The sequence below is a fragment of the Coenobita brevimanus genome, chromosome 58, assembly GCF_032717465.1.
Source record: "Coenobita brevimanus isolate Jiangsu-jjx chromosome 58, ASM3271746v2, whole genome shotgun sequence".
NCBI classification, from domain to species: Eukaryota; Metazoa; Arthropoda; class Malacostraca; order Decapoda; family Coenobitidae; genus Coenobita; species Coenobita brevimanus.
The window spans coordinates 1,687,290-1,702,259 of record NC_137011.1 but is presented as its reverse complement, the minus strand read 5'-3'; the positions used below and the strand labels follow the sequence as shown (position 1 = coordinate 1,702,259).

At 38.1% G+C, this 14,970-nt stretch overlaps 1 protein-coding gene across 1 annotated transcript in view; it reads left to right on the top strand.

Moving 5' to 3' along the window:
• The window catches only part of Tbca (Tubulin binding cofactor A), a 328,515-nt gene that overhangs the window by 27,226 nt on the left and 286,319 nt on the right, over nucleotides 1-14,970 (top strand). The window lies entirely within an intron of this gene.

Genomic DNA, 14,970 nt, shown 5'->3' with positions numbered 1-14,970 from the left:
GAAAAGATGTACAGCATCAGTTCAGTGATATTAATACAGGTATGGGATCAATTTGTGTGTGAATTAGGGGTTCACATTGTTTAAAATCCAGTACTGAACAACTGAGAGGTTAAGAAGTAATAGTATTTTAAAGTTTTTTAGATACTGTGCTGGAGTTGGTGAAAAGTAAGTGGTTGTACCATACAAGGTTGTTTATTCCCTTTGTAATGCAGTCCTTGCCAATATAATGAAAATTTTGGACATAGTTGAGGTGTTGGAGTGTTGATCCCTGCATATGAGTACAGGTATTTGCAGATTTATTTCTCTTAATTTGTTGCTTAACCATTTTGAGTCTGATACATTATAACTGCTTGGATGAAATAACCATTGAATATGCTTGTTTTCAGGAATTCAGGAATTGATGTATTGCTAACATTAACACATATAAGTTCTACTGCAGTTCATCAGGTATAGTACTTTGGTCCATATTGAGTAGTTTATTACCATAATTAATTGATGCAGGACTGGACGAATCAGGTGCAGTACTTTGGTCCATATTGGGTAGTTTATTACCATAATTATTTGATGCAGGGCTGAAATGAAAATGGATTACATCACATTACCATATATATGAAGTAAAACTGGATGTTGCTTGAAGTTCTTGGTGAAGATTTTGTATTGTAAAAACCATGTTCTTTTGATTTATGGAGTATGTCCAGCTTATTCTTGTTGAAGCATTAATTTTAACATCCGTTCATGCTGGAGTATTGTAGTGTGGTAGGTGTAATGGTGAGCATAGATGAGATAAAGAAACATAATCTGTGAAGTATTATACTACTCTTATCTTTTTATTATTAGTAAAGCCTCACTATATTGGACTTACTACAGAAAAACCTAGTATGGTAAAAGTGAGAGTATGGTATAAGCTACCTCTATTGGAATTTTGGGGGATATATTGGGCAGCAGTCCTGTGTATTTGGAAAGAAAAACTTTGTGCACCCAAACCATGTACAGTGTAAGGCTGAGTTTGCATATGATGCAGTATGGATATAATAGTGCAGTAAATAATGTGGACAACCTGTATTAATGCTTTTACGTACCTGGTACATAATAGTACATACGTAACATTGACACATGCTTCCTTTCAAGGTATCCCTGTATTGGGGTTAGCTATTGAACAGCAGATGTTTCTGTGGATTGGAAGCTGGTAGAAGAGAAAAGAAATATAAAAAGGTGTACTGCTAAAAGAGTTGTAACAATGTGAGAGTCTCAGCCTGAACTTTGACTCTGTGTTCTTGTGGCTGAATGTTTCTGACCTAAGAGTTATGATTGTGTGGTTAGTTACCATGCTTGTAGCTGCACTTCACTCTCAGGGTACCGTGTAACTGTACCTCCCAGGGTTGACGGTAGCCATCCATCTCCTTTATGACACTTAATTAATAGCTTTAATTTGATGTAGGAGGTGAAAGACTGATAGCCTCATGGTGTCTAAGAAAAACAGAAGTCTGATATAGTGAGATTTTACTGTATTTTTCAAAAAGTATGGTGTAGTAAATGTTTTATTTAGTTTATATTGCTGTATTTGACTACAGTATATATTGTATTTTATTAAGTTAAATATAAGAAGCATTTGCATGGTGTGTAGAACAGATGAGCTGATAATTAGGCCTATGGCTGGCATAAGTTGTTCATAGTTATGAAGAGTTAAGGTAAATGCTTGATGTGCGGAGGGAGAGAGTAAGGTTTGGCTGGGATCAGGTAGGGGGGAGGGAGTTACTGTTACTCTTCTTTTATTATTGTTATTATTTTTGATGAAAAGGGTAATACAGTATTGGGATGAGTTGTTACTGTTACCATTGTAGAAAGAAATGGTATATAGAAGATCATATAAGAGCAGGTAACCGGCATATTCCCCTAATGACATACTTCACATCATTGAAACCTCTTGTTGCCTTTTGAGATTATTATTATTACTATTATTGTTGTAAACACATCTTCCCAGTTCCTTGATATTACAGTACTAGATCATTCACATTCCCTTCCCTTTTGTCTTCTTTCTACCCTCCTTCTTTCCACCTGTGTTTTTCATTCTTTCATTCTCCCCTTGAACCTCCCATTGTACCTCTTCCTGCTTCCTTTTTTTTTTTTTTATCCCCTATTCCTCATACATTATACTCTTTCCTCATCCTTTGCCTACACTCCCAACTCTTCCTTTTTACCTCATATATCCTTTCCACTTATGTTCCAAACATTTTTCATCATCTCCCTTTCTCTCCTTCCCCATGCCATTTCTCAGTTTCCCCCTTCCCTCACTCCTCTTCCTCCCCCTCCTCCCACTTCTTTCACTTTTCCCATCCTCTGCTTTCACTACATTCCCAACCCTTCCTTTTTACCTCATATGTCCTTTCCACTTATATTCCAAACATTTTTCATCATCCCCCTTTCTCTCCTTCCCCATGCCCTTTCTCAGTTTCACTCTCACCCCACTCCTCTTCCTCCCCCTTCTTTCACTTTTCCCTTCCTCTGCTTTCTCTTTCTCTCCCTTCTCATGCTCTTTCTTCTCTCTCTCCGTCTTCCTTCACCTCCCATCACTCTACCATCTTCTCCCACTCATCCTATCTCTTCCCACCCTTATCCTTCCACTCTCCTGTTCTCCACTCCTTCTCTTCCTCTCCTTCCAACCCTCCCATGCTTCCTATCTCCCTTCCCCTCCCTCCTTCCTTCCTTGCCCAGCTCCCCCTCCCAAGACACTTCTGCTAGCACAGTACTACCACCGCTTCAACACGTATGTAGTGCACTCTCTGTACAAAAGTGTGTTTGCTCGTTACTCGTACTATATTTGCTACTTAAAAAACTGAGCAAAGGTAGAAATAGATATGGAATGGGTGCATATTGCATAAAAAACACTAGAGCAGCTTAAGACACATATAGAACGTGAATTAGACAGGGTTACACAAAGACCTGCTGGGTTTATGAAAATTTTTTGCATGTAGGTGGCTTAACATATTGAGATGCTGAATACAAGTTAACCTTAATGTATATGAAAAAAACTTTGAGGGTTATTCTTTATGAAAAATAGTATATCTCAATAGTTGAGGTATATACACACAACAAGTTTTGTAAATCCAGAAGGATTTTGGATGTCATGTATTATAATGATAAAAGACTGGATTTATTGAAGTTCAAGGATGGAAGTGATACAGTACTATTTTAGGAGATAGGTATGTTAAAAAGAAGTTCAGAGCAAATATTTTTAATAACACAAATTTTTAGTGGAGAATTACAAATGAATAATTCATTTTGTGCAGAACACTTGAAATGTTAAGTTAAATATATTGTATTGTTGGAAAGGCAGGAGAGAACTCTTAAGTAATTAAGTAATTAAGCAGAATTATAGTTTTATTGTTAAAAGACATGAGAATTCAGGGATGAGCAAAGGTGGGACTTACTTGGACTTGATACTTATTGATCTGATATGAGTCATTGTATATAGTTAGTTTTGTTTTTGTTGGTTGACAAGTTGGGAACATGTTGAGAGAGCGCTGTTTAAGTCAGTACTGTAAGTTTTGTAGTTGACGTGAAGACAGTGCTTTTGGCTATGTTTGTTTGTGGTGTGTGAGAAACCCCAGAGTTGAACTTCATTACTAAATGTTCAGTGTATATTTTCTTACATGTGTATTTAATGGCAAATTGTTATTCTTGTTATGTTAGCTTCCCAATAGGTCTATAGGAGTGGTGCATGTTCATACAGTGTGCAGTTTCACATTGCCTTTGAAGGTATTAACATTCTTATTTTATGTATCCCCCTTTACATTTGAATGTGGCCTCCTTACTTATCATCACAAAAAACTTGGCCATCATCACAGCCTGAGTTATCACTGTTACATCAGTGTCTGTTCAGTTTGGAAACAGTACCAGAGTGAGCGTTTTGTTTTTGTGAACGTAACAGTGGTGGGAGTGTGAGCGTGTTGGCTGGAGTGTTTACATATCCCCACTCAAGGGTCAACTCTTGCTTGTAACTTGTCACTGATGTCAATACAGGGTTTTAGTTGCAGTGCTTCAGTATAGTCACTTGTTGCCAAATGATCAGTGCAAAGATCGCATAAGTTTATCATATTAATAAGTTTATCATTATTTTTCAGTTTTAGTTATTAACCCATTGAGTTTGGGGGACATCTTTTATAGCTAATTATTGCTGCTACCAGTTAGGCCAACCTTGCTATACGATTGATTGTTATGCAGTTGTTTGTTTACACGATCTTAAAATTTTTGCGCATTTTTTTGTCATGAGATTGTCATTTTTGCATATACAGTCACTACATTCCCTTCAAAAGCACTTTTTTTTTTTTTTTTTTTTTTTTTCTTAATATATGATCAGCTTTTTGCATGGACACTTTGCTATGATCCCTACTTTATTACGATTTGCTAAGATTGCTATTTTCTCTATACAGTTGATCATTATCCTTTCGGCATTCCAAGAATTCTAAGCTATCATATAGTGAGGTGGGCCTGTATTCAATTTAGGAAAGGTCTCTCATACTGAAGGGATTTATGAAGGTACATCTAACCTCCCCAGTTTGAAAAATCTTTTCTAAGTTGAAAAATATTATGAGGTGGCAAGATTACAGTGAAAAGAACATCCCCAGGCTCATTGGGTTAACTGCCTGACTCTGTGTAGTTTAGGCCAAGGCAGAATAACTTGTAGATCTGAACTTTATACGACACACTGTGCTCAGGTAAAAATCATGCTTTTCTATCTGTAAGCAGCTGTTGTAAACGATGTTTTAATAAGGAGGATTATTGTGATTAAATTATAAGTATGGTGGCTGCTTCACTATGCTGGAAGTGAAAAAAATATACTGTAGTGCATTATGAAATTATGGTGTGCCAATTATTTCAAGTATTGTATAGATATATATATTCTCTGTGGCTTTATAACAGTTATCATGGTCACACCATGATATATGGGACTGGTGTTTTTTTCATGGATGCTGCTACTGCTGTGGGGAAATAAGTTGTCATATCCCATTCAGACCTATTATCATCATCATCATCAAAGAAGTGCGTGCCATTCTTGTCTTGTGCATCTTAGTACATACAGTATTGTAATAATCCATTTCATTGTTTCATTTTTTTTTTTTTTCCTCTTCATTATTATTTCTCTTTTTTTCTTTTTCTATATTAAACTTAACACCTCCATTTATCACACATCCACTTACCATATCCAGCCATCTTGCCTTCCATGTCTCCACCCAGCTCACATTCACATATACCCTATTTTATCTCCCTCTTCATATTCATTTTCAAAATACAAGCATACAATCAAAGCATGTACTCTTTTCTACCTTATTCCTTATTTCACTTGGTATTTGGAAAGCACACTTTCTTACACCTGATGATCAGTACATTCCCTTACTCCACTTTGGTATTTTGTTTTGATACTACTGGATGACTTCATTCAGTTGAGAAAAATCCAAAGGCCTGAATGGGGTATAACAAAGCTGGTTATACAAAAGATTCTGCATGTTACATGTATTGCAAGCTTGTTAAATAAGGTTCACAAATAGGATGTGATGCTTGATATTTGTAACTTAGTTTAATCAGCTTTAGTTTGATGACATTTTTCATGCTCTTGCAATCTCCAGATGAGTTTAATTTAGATAAGCCTTTCGAACTGGAGGGCTTGGATATACCTGTCAAGTGTGACCTCAGGGATAAGGGACTGAACAGGGGGGCTGCCAGAGATCAAATAGCATGCAGAGCGACTATTAGGTAACCAAAGCTGATGCATATAAGTATGTTGGATCTCATATAAATGAAATGAAATGAAAGAAATATCTCCCCTCATCTGAATAAACCAGTATTGTGATGGTCAAAAAAAAAAAAAAAAAAAAAAAAAAAAAAAAAAAAAGTCACTGACTTGGAGAAGTTAATAATCATCTATAAAGATACACTTGTGACTTAAATATTGAGGTGAAGTACAGACTAGGTGAGTGAGATTACCCCAGCAGCAGCAGCAGAGTCTGAGAATTTAACACAAAGATGAAAGTAGACAGTGCAAAACATACATAGTCATTCCAACAGATATCTGAGCCTGTGACTTATGGTTTATGCACATCTATACAACATGAGTATCATATCTGTTTAAAAGGTATATTTCTTAGACTAATATTTTGTACTTTTCTGATTTTCATATCGGCCATTATTTTGTACTTTTCTGGTTTAGGGATAAGTTTAATCTAGTTTTGATATTTACAGTATATGGTTTTTGTGAGCTTGATGTACTGTACTCGGCGGGAATGGCACGATTTGGCCATAATGTAATTGCTAGGCTATACTTTCAGGAGCATTGCAAGGCACGTAGTCTCATCGTTTAGGAAGCATTCTGGCACCTCTTCCTTATCAGTTTGTTTCCTTATATGGCACACAGGATATTATAATATAATATGATGAAATATTAATTCATCATACAGGGTGGTCCATAAATGGTGCTCCAGGTAAATTATGTGTTGTGGGGTTGGCTCAGTCTGCTGATGCGGACAAAGGTGAGGCAATGGGAATGGGTAACTGTTGCAGACACTGTTGAGCATGAAAGGGTAATGGGAAGTAGAAAGTGAAGAAATGATGGGCTCTTTCCAACTCACAAAAAATCGCCTGGCAGAGCATTTTTTATGGGCCACCCTGTATGTGTGTATACTATGCTTGTATTAAATCCAGATCAGATAATGCCATGCTCTTTCTCAAGGCTTCCCTATATTGAGGTTGGCTAAGGTACAGCAAATGTTTTCTGTTGACTGGAAGCTAAACCAAGTACCCAAATCAGGTAATTGATTTCCAACAGTTACAGTAGACTGTTGGAAAAGTCATAACATTCATTCATTCATTCATTCATTGCCAGACGCCATGTATCCCACACGGGGTGGCCAACGGCTTAGAGTTAATTGTTTTACAGGGAGGGGCACTAATCCTCCACCAACCCCACTTGACACGTAGGGATGCCAACAGCATCTGGTGCTCCCAGGCGGTCACCCATCCAAGTACTAACCAGACCCAACGTTGCTTACTTAACAATATTAATGTTAGGAAAGTCATTATTATAAAAGTTCATGAACAGTACTGTACATGGGAGGATATAAACGTGTTCTGTGCAGAATAACTCACTGATGAAGATAAATGCACAAAATAATATTAATATGTGGTATGCAAAATAACTCACTAAAGAAAAAAAGAGGAATGCATGAAGTATTATTAACTCTGTCTGTAGCATGCTGAATAACGTAAAGTATTAAGGAAGAGGAACGAGAAAGCGTCATAATCTCCCGAGAGTACTGCCTTATGTTTTCGTATGAGTACGATGTTGCCTAGTTTGGCGCTGGTGATATTGCTGTCCTTTTTCCTTCTGTGACCAGGGTATCAACTTGCTTAGCACCAGTGATACTAATTTACCGTATGTTCTTCACTATTCATACAAGCAGGTTGTCGACTTGCTTAGCACCGGTGATAATGTACTAATTTATGTTCATGATCATTCATATGAGCGGAGTGTCAACTTGCTTAGCACTGGTGATACTAATTTATGTTCTTTGCCATTCCTACAAGCAGGATGTCGACTTGCTTAGCACTGTACTGTACTCGTCCACTTTAACTTGGCCTTAAATTGCCATCTCTCCCTCGTCAGTGCTGAACTGTAGCAAGAGATTAACACTGGACTGTGGTACTAGTCACAAAGATGCTCCTTGAAAAGAATGTAGAGATTCTGTATATTACTATATAGTTCTTCCATTGAACTTTGGGAAATGAGCTGCAAAATTACAAAACTCTTTGCCAAGTTAATGTGGGCGTATTATATCCGATACTTCTAACAGCTAGGAATGTACTGTTGATTATTCTGTGCCAGGTGTTGTCCCAGGAAGATGAGATAAGAGAGAGGGAATTAGAGGTTGTTTGGTGGAGGTACATTCTGTTTATATGAAGTACTAAGAGAGAAAGATGTTGAAAAGAATGAGAGAGAGAGAGAAAAAAAAAATAGTGTAAGAGCAAAAGACCATGTTTAAAAAGAAAATGAAACAGAAGCAGTGAACATAGGAATAACAAGATAATATGAGATAATAACAAAGGTTTTAAGAGTAATGAAGAAAAGGATAAAAAAGAACTTATGGATAACAAGAAAGAATAGAAAATAAGAAGTGATTAAGAATAACAAAAACTGTAAAAATAAAAACACACACCATAAGAGCAACAAATGTATATTAAAAAAAAAAAAAAAGAATAAGGATAACAGTTGAGCATAAAAGAAAAAAAAGTAAGAATGTAAGAGTAACTATAAGAGGATGTAACAGAAAATGGGAATACCTGGCATAGGGTTTGATTAGTACGAAGCCAAGCGTTGACTGGCCGACCACTTGAGGGTTCAGTGAGCCTGGGGGTCCTGTGGCATAAGGGGTGTGACATGGTTGGCTTTGGGTCCAGATTCACATACAGGTTGGATTGGTGATGATGATGAAGTGATGATAGTGGTTGTCGTGATGATGGCAGGGAGGATGGCTTTGATGATAGTGATGTAGGTGATGATGGTAGGTGGAGGCTGATGATGATAGATAGAGGCTAATGATGATTGTGGTTAGCTGAGTTGATGATGGTGTTAGTGAGATGATGGCAGCAAGTACTGAGGTGGTGCTGGTGTTGGTGGTGGTAGTTGATAGTGATGATAGAGGGAAGGTGGTAGTGACGAATTACTAGGTAATGGTGATGATGGTGTTAGGTGAGCTGATGATAGAGGGCGATGATGATGGTTATATATGATGTTAGAAAGAGGACGAGGTTGGTGGTTGTGATGAAGGATGCTGTATTAATGACAAGATGATGGTGGTAGAGAGGATGACAGTAAGATGATGATGATGGACAAGAGGATGAAGATGAGGTTAGTAAATGATGATAGGATATGGAGGTAGCAACAATTAAATTTTAAAAAGCATTGCCTCAGACAGAAGTGGTTAATGATGGTCAGACAGCCAGCCAATCCCAGTAAGTTTTGTGAATCTCAGTCATCAGTTGCAAATGTGATGTGTGAATCTTTAGCACCGGTGAGAAAGATGTATAAATCTAGAGCATCAGTGAGTAAGAAATTATGTGAATCTTGAGCATCAGTGAGCTAGATGTGAATCCAGGGTACAGCACTGTGTGAATCTGGACTGTCAAAGGCCAGTGTGCTGTGTCTCTTACTCTACAGGAGCTCTGTTCTGACTAACCTCCTCTCTCTCTGGAGCTGCCAAGGCTCGTCACCCCCATCCTGCCTTTGCTGACTTCCATAAGGTAGTAAATGCCATCCTATAATGTTAGCGAGACCTGTCCTCATAGTGATCTGAAAGGATAGTTAGATCTTTTATATTGAATCTCTGTTATATATATACAGTATATATATATATATATATATATATCTCATTTGTATCATTAAGGCTTTGTAGAAGCTGTGATTTTGTTGCAAAGCTCAAATATATTTATGGCCGATTGATACTCATACAGTAGTTGTTAATGTGCAGATTTTTATATATGCAATGTTCACAAAAATTATTTCATATTTTTTATATTGTTCACCACAAGGGATTCTCAGTGTAACCTTAAAAGCAAAAATACCTGTTCTTTGGTTGTCATATGTTGTCTTAGCTGGAGTTTAGTTTTAGGTAAAATTTTATATACACATCATATACATATATATATATATATATATATATATATATATATATATATACAGTGTATATGGAGCAGCTTTATCATTCCTTTGGTAGCCCTTGTAGTTGCAGCGAGTTACTGTAAGCGGACGACCAATAGTACATGTGAGATTGCCTGAGTGTGATGGGGTGTGTCCCGTTGCACTCACACACACAGCCGGGTCAAGCGTGATACAAACATAGTCACCCCAACTTCTTTCATTTCTAAGGTACACCTGTAGTGACCAGGGCCTGTATTCGTGTAAATTATGGAGGCCTCCTAGTGCTTCTTCCCCTATTGTACACTTTTTACTCTAGCTTGGCCTAAACTTGCAACCTTTCCATCATGAATGCTGAGTTTTAGCATTGAATTAACACCAAAATATGATCCTAGTCATGAAGAAGTACCTTGGAAAGGATGTAGAGCCATAGTATTGTCTTTCTCTGCCACTGGGCAACATGAAATAAGTTGCATAGGGAAAAAAATTTGGGCCAAGTTAAGGTGAAAGAGTTATAGTTTATTTCCTTATCTGGTACATTAATGCATTGTTGTACAGTGTGATTTTTGTGCAGTCATTGTCAAAAAAGATAAATATTTAAGAGAATAATAAACTGTAATATGCAGAATATTCTGTTAAGGAAGAAAGTACTAGAAGGCCTGAGCCCATGAGAATACACTCCCAGGACCCTAATCCAAATGATTATCAAAGAGACTCTCATACATTATGGTTAAGGAAACATAACAAGTCTCACTCAGTTTAGGAATATTAGTCACCAGAGAAAGGCAAGATTCAAAAGAGGGGAAGATGTTAGATGAACTTTTATACCCAGCTGTACTGTGAACCTTTTAAACAGCAGTGTCTATCAATCAGGCAAAACATATGCAGTATGCTTTTCTGAATTCAGTAGCCATGTCACTACCTTAATGAAGTGTTGGCTTCTCATTTTCTGACTGTACACCAGTTTTCCATGAGAGTTTCATATTGTTACATTGGCACTGATGCACAAATACAGATTGAATGACAGAGTCCACTGTTTTTAGCCTAGGTACCAAATTATATCCTTCAGTACAGAGGGGTCTCTTCTAATGTGCATACGATCTGATTATACTGAGAGGTTTCAGTATGATAATCATTTTGGAGGAAATGGTATGTAGTCAGAGTTCATTGCTTTAGAACATTTTATTTCATCATTTGTAGCCATAATGAAGTGACAAGTATCTGTGAACACATGCTGTATTAGTAACTGCTCAGTTATCTTACAGATTTTCTGTTCTGCAAAGTGCAGTTGTATGGAAGTTAATGAGACTTATAAGTGGGTTATTAATGTAGTGCTACTATGTGATTGTTATTTAATGCAGAGATATATTTGGTTGATGGTTAGAAATAGATAGTACCATTATAGTATATTCTGAGTACTGTACTGTATTATTTGTTGTATGTACAGTATTTTCTATGCCAAATATACACTGCAGTATTTTGTGCAACAGCTGTGCTGTATTCAGGTGATGTTTTGTGTGCCAAGTTTCGAAAGCAGGATGCCATTCAGCATTAAGATCCAGCTTGCAACTATGTACTTTGCTGGACTGGATGTTGTGTTGTGGTGAACCAGACAGTATGAAGACTTTATTTTGCACATAGAACTTGTGTAAGTGAGAACATTTACTCCATGATCACCATAAGCCACTCCAGAAGTTAAAAATACCCATCTGGCAGTAGCATAATATATTCATTAATGAAAACAAGGTTTCATCACACTAAAAGGTAGAGATAGTTTTTGGCTCCTTAACTTTGAGAAGCATATGGCTTGAGGTAGCAAAAAAATAAGTACAGTAAATAATAGATAAATATAAGAAAGAAAATAAATGGTATCATGATAAAGGGATGAAGAGAGTGTAGTTTTAACTCCTGTATGAGAGACCCCAGAAGCTGACTTGAATGGCTGGGCAGTAAGAAGAACAAGGTTTAAAAAAGCAGCACTTCACAGGAGGTGTTAAATCACTTAGCTTAAGTGCTCACTAAATTGTTCTCACGATGCTACAGTCAGTAGTTAGCTTGCTTGACTCTGGTGGCTTCTGAGTGAGTTGTTTTTGTGTGTCCGACAGGACATAAACTCGACAGCCTGTTCCCAAAGACCTAACAGTCCTCCTACGTGTCAGACTCCATCACATGTCACCATTTCAGCATTAATACCCACTGTCCATATTGAATACTTGGTAGGAGTGTCTCATCCAGGGCTAGCATAATGGTGTTAGTGAGGGTGTTTTATGGCATGTCAGTGGGTCTTATGTAAGATCTGGAAAGTCTGTTTTTGTGATACGCATATCATCAAACTGTTCCCAGTCTCATCTTGGAATCAAATTTGCATCCGTTCATACAACGGATTATTTCTCCACAGGACCACTACCTCCACCAGCAGACCACTTCTTTCTCCATTTGACCACCACATCCCCCAACAGACCACCACTTGAGCACTACATCCCACACCATGCCACGTCTCTAACCACCTGACCACCACCTCCCATTGCCATTTTTCACGCTTGACTCGGAATTGTGTATCCCGCCTCTGTACCCTGCCAACCAAAGACTGAATTTAATTTTGTGTATCAGTTTTTGTATATATTTGCAATATAAGAAAGGAATATTTAAAATAAAGCAGTGATATAATGGTGCTCGTTCTTATTCTGTTGTCCTATTATCAGTTGTATGGGGAAGACTGGATGTATGGAAAAATTGAGAGTAGTGATCATTCTGTATGCGGTAGGTGGTGGCAAGCATCATCCACTCACTTGATGTAGTGCTGCCTACTTCTTCTTTCACCATTATCACACTTTTTCTGTGTCAGCCCTCCTCTCTTCCAATTTCTCCCATCTTTCTTGTCAGTTTTTATTACTCTTCTTTCCTTTTCAGGTGGTTTTACATTGAGTGACAATCCTAATGTTTCCTGTAAGCCAGGAAACCATTTATAATGCTGGGCGGTAGCCATATAATCAACCCATACGTGTTCCCTATGTGTCAACAAGGGGATTGGTGGAAGGTTAGTGCCCCTCGCTGTAAAACAAATACTGTAACTCACAGTCAAATGGCCACCCTGTACGGGATTCTGGCTTCTGGCAGTAGATAGGTAGGTTGTACATATAGTCACCATTCTGAAAACCATGTTCACATACTCTTTTTGGCTCATCTTTTACCTCTGCTTCATCATTCTTGCAATCATCATTTAAACACCATTTACACTTCTCATTTACCTGTTTCCTTTCATGCCTTCGCCCTTAAAACAGTATATTCACATTGATTCACTTAGACCTTTATACTTCCCAGCAATGATTTGGAGCATCTCAGTGCTGTTGCTGTTCATATGACTGCCCCATGGAACCTTCTGTGAGTACTGAGCTATATTAAGAGTTGTACAGAGTAGCTTGTTCTCTAGTTGCCCTTTTGGCATTATTTCAGCTAGGTCCTCAACGAGTTATAGAAAAATTGCCTGTTAATATTCTGTTGCTTTACTGCTGCTACTTATACAATTCTACTACTACTACGACTACTATTACATTTAGGATAAGGAGGAAAGAGAGGAAAAGGCAGGGAGGGAGGAGGAGAAACAGAAAGAGGAAGAAGAAAAGAGAATTTTGGGGGAAGGTCGAAAAGGAAAAGATGGAGGAAGAGATGAAAAGAGAGGGAAGAAGAAAAAGAAAGAGGGCGCTAGGGAGGGATGTCAGACTCTTTGTATCTGATAATGACCTGATGAAGATTGGCTGTTTTAGGGTGACTGCTGTGAAGATTGACATGATTTATATGTGGAAAATGGTAGAAGTATTGTGAGGTGTAGTCAGGAGGCTGGTGGAAGATGATAATGAGGAGGAAGAGGGAGAAGACGGCGAAGGGAGAGATGAGGGAGGACGACGAGTTGGAGTGATAGGAGGCTGAGTAAGAAGATATTAAAGAGGAAGAAGACGCAGTGGGAAATGCGAGGTCGAAGGAAGGGAAATGGGAAGGAGGCAAGAACTAGACCATGGAATAAAGAGGTGATTGGATGGGGGCTGAGTTAGGAAATGATGTAATATAAAAAGAACTAAGACGGGTGAAGTGTGTTGGGTGGGCTTATAGCGGTGGGATGGTGGTGGGTGAGAGAGAGCGTGGGGTGTGGATGGGAGTAACACTGGCAGGGGTTGTAGAGTGAAGTTTCTGCTCTTCCTTGTCATTCTCGCAAAACTTCTGGAGATGCAACCTCAGTGAAGTGTTCTGTCCACTGCTATGAAGTCTTAGTTTTATTTGTCGCAGTTCTTCATGAAAAAGAGTTCTTGTTAATAAAGTACAGAAGGGAGAAAATGGCTAAGTGGAGGACACACTAAAACGTTACCACCTCGTCATAAGCCACCAGAATATCATAGGTGTAGACAGAGGGGTGGCCATGATAGCACAGATCAACCCTGAAAAATGATTAGCTACCCCAGTGGTCACCCCAGGATTCCCAAAGAATATCCCCAGGCTCCTCCAAAGATTTATTCGTTGACAACGCTATAGATTCAACCATTATTATTATTTTTATTTTATTTAAGTAGGCCCACGCTGCATACAAATATACTCTACTAGCTTTTTATGTAAGTAAATAGTCTACAGTGGGTGAAGGGAGTAACAGATAAAGTGTATGCTGATAGTGAGAGGCAGGAACGAGGCAGACTGAGATGTACCCTGTGCTGAATCTTTGGTAACCCTTCACGATAACCTCGTAGTGTGCTTGATGTAGGTTATAAGCAATGTAAATACAGAGTGGTCCATTTCTAACCCTCCTCTTCCACTGCCAGGTGCTGTTTCTTGTGTTGTGGCGACGGCTTAGCTATGTCATTCTCATACTTGTATCATATTTCTTGCTCCCACTGCTACATTCACACCCACATCAACAGACTGAGCCGTCTTTACAACACAGAAAGCAGTGTATGTGTGTGTGTGTGTGTGTGTGTGTGCACCTTAGAGATGGGGCTATCATCGGTCATCCAAGGTATTCATTTCCATCTTAAAGATTTATTTTGTTTTGTACGTTTTAGAGAGAGAGAGAGAGAGCATTTATTTCATATTATTTTATTTATTTAAAGAGAGAAAGAGAAAGGAGTAAAAAAAAAAGAAAAAAAGAAAGCATTGTCCTGATTTGTATAGCAGAAGAGGCAAGGGTAAAGTGAACTACATATATATATTTTTTGGCGCGTATCCCCTGCTATGACAGGTGGAAAAATGTGTAGTGGAAAGAATAATACGCAGGTTGGACGTGTTGGGTTACTGGGGGGTGG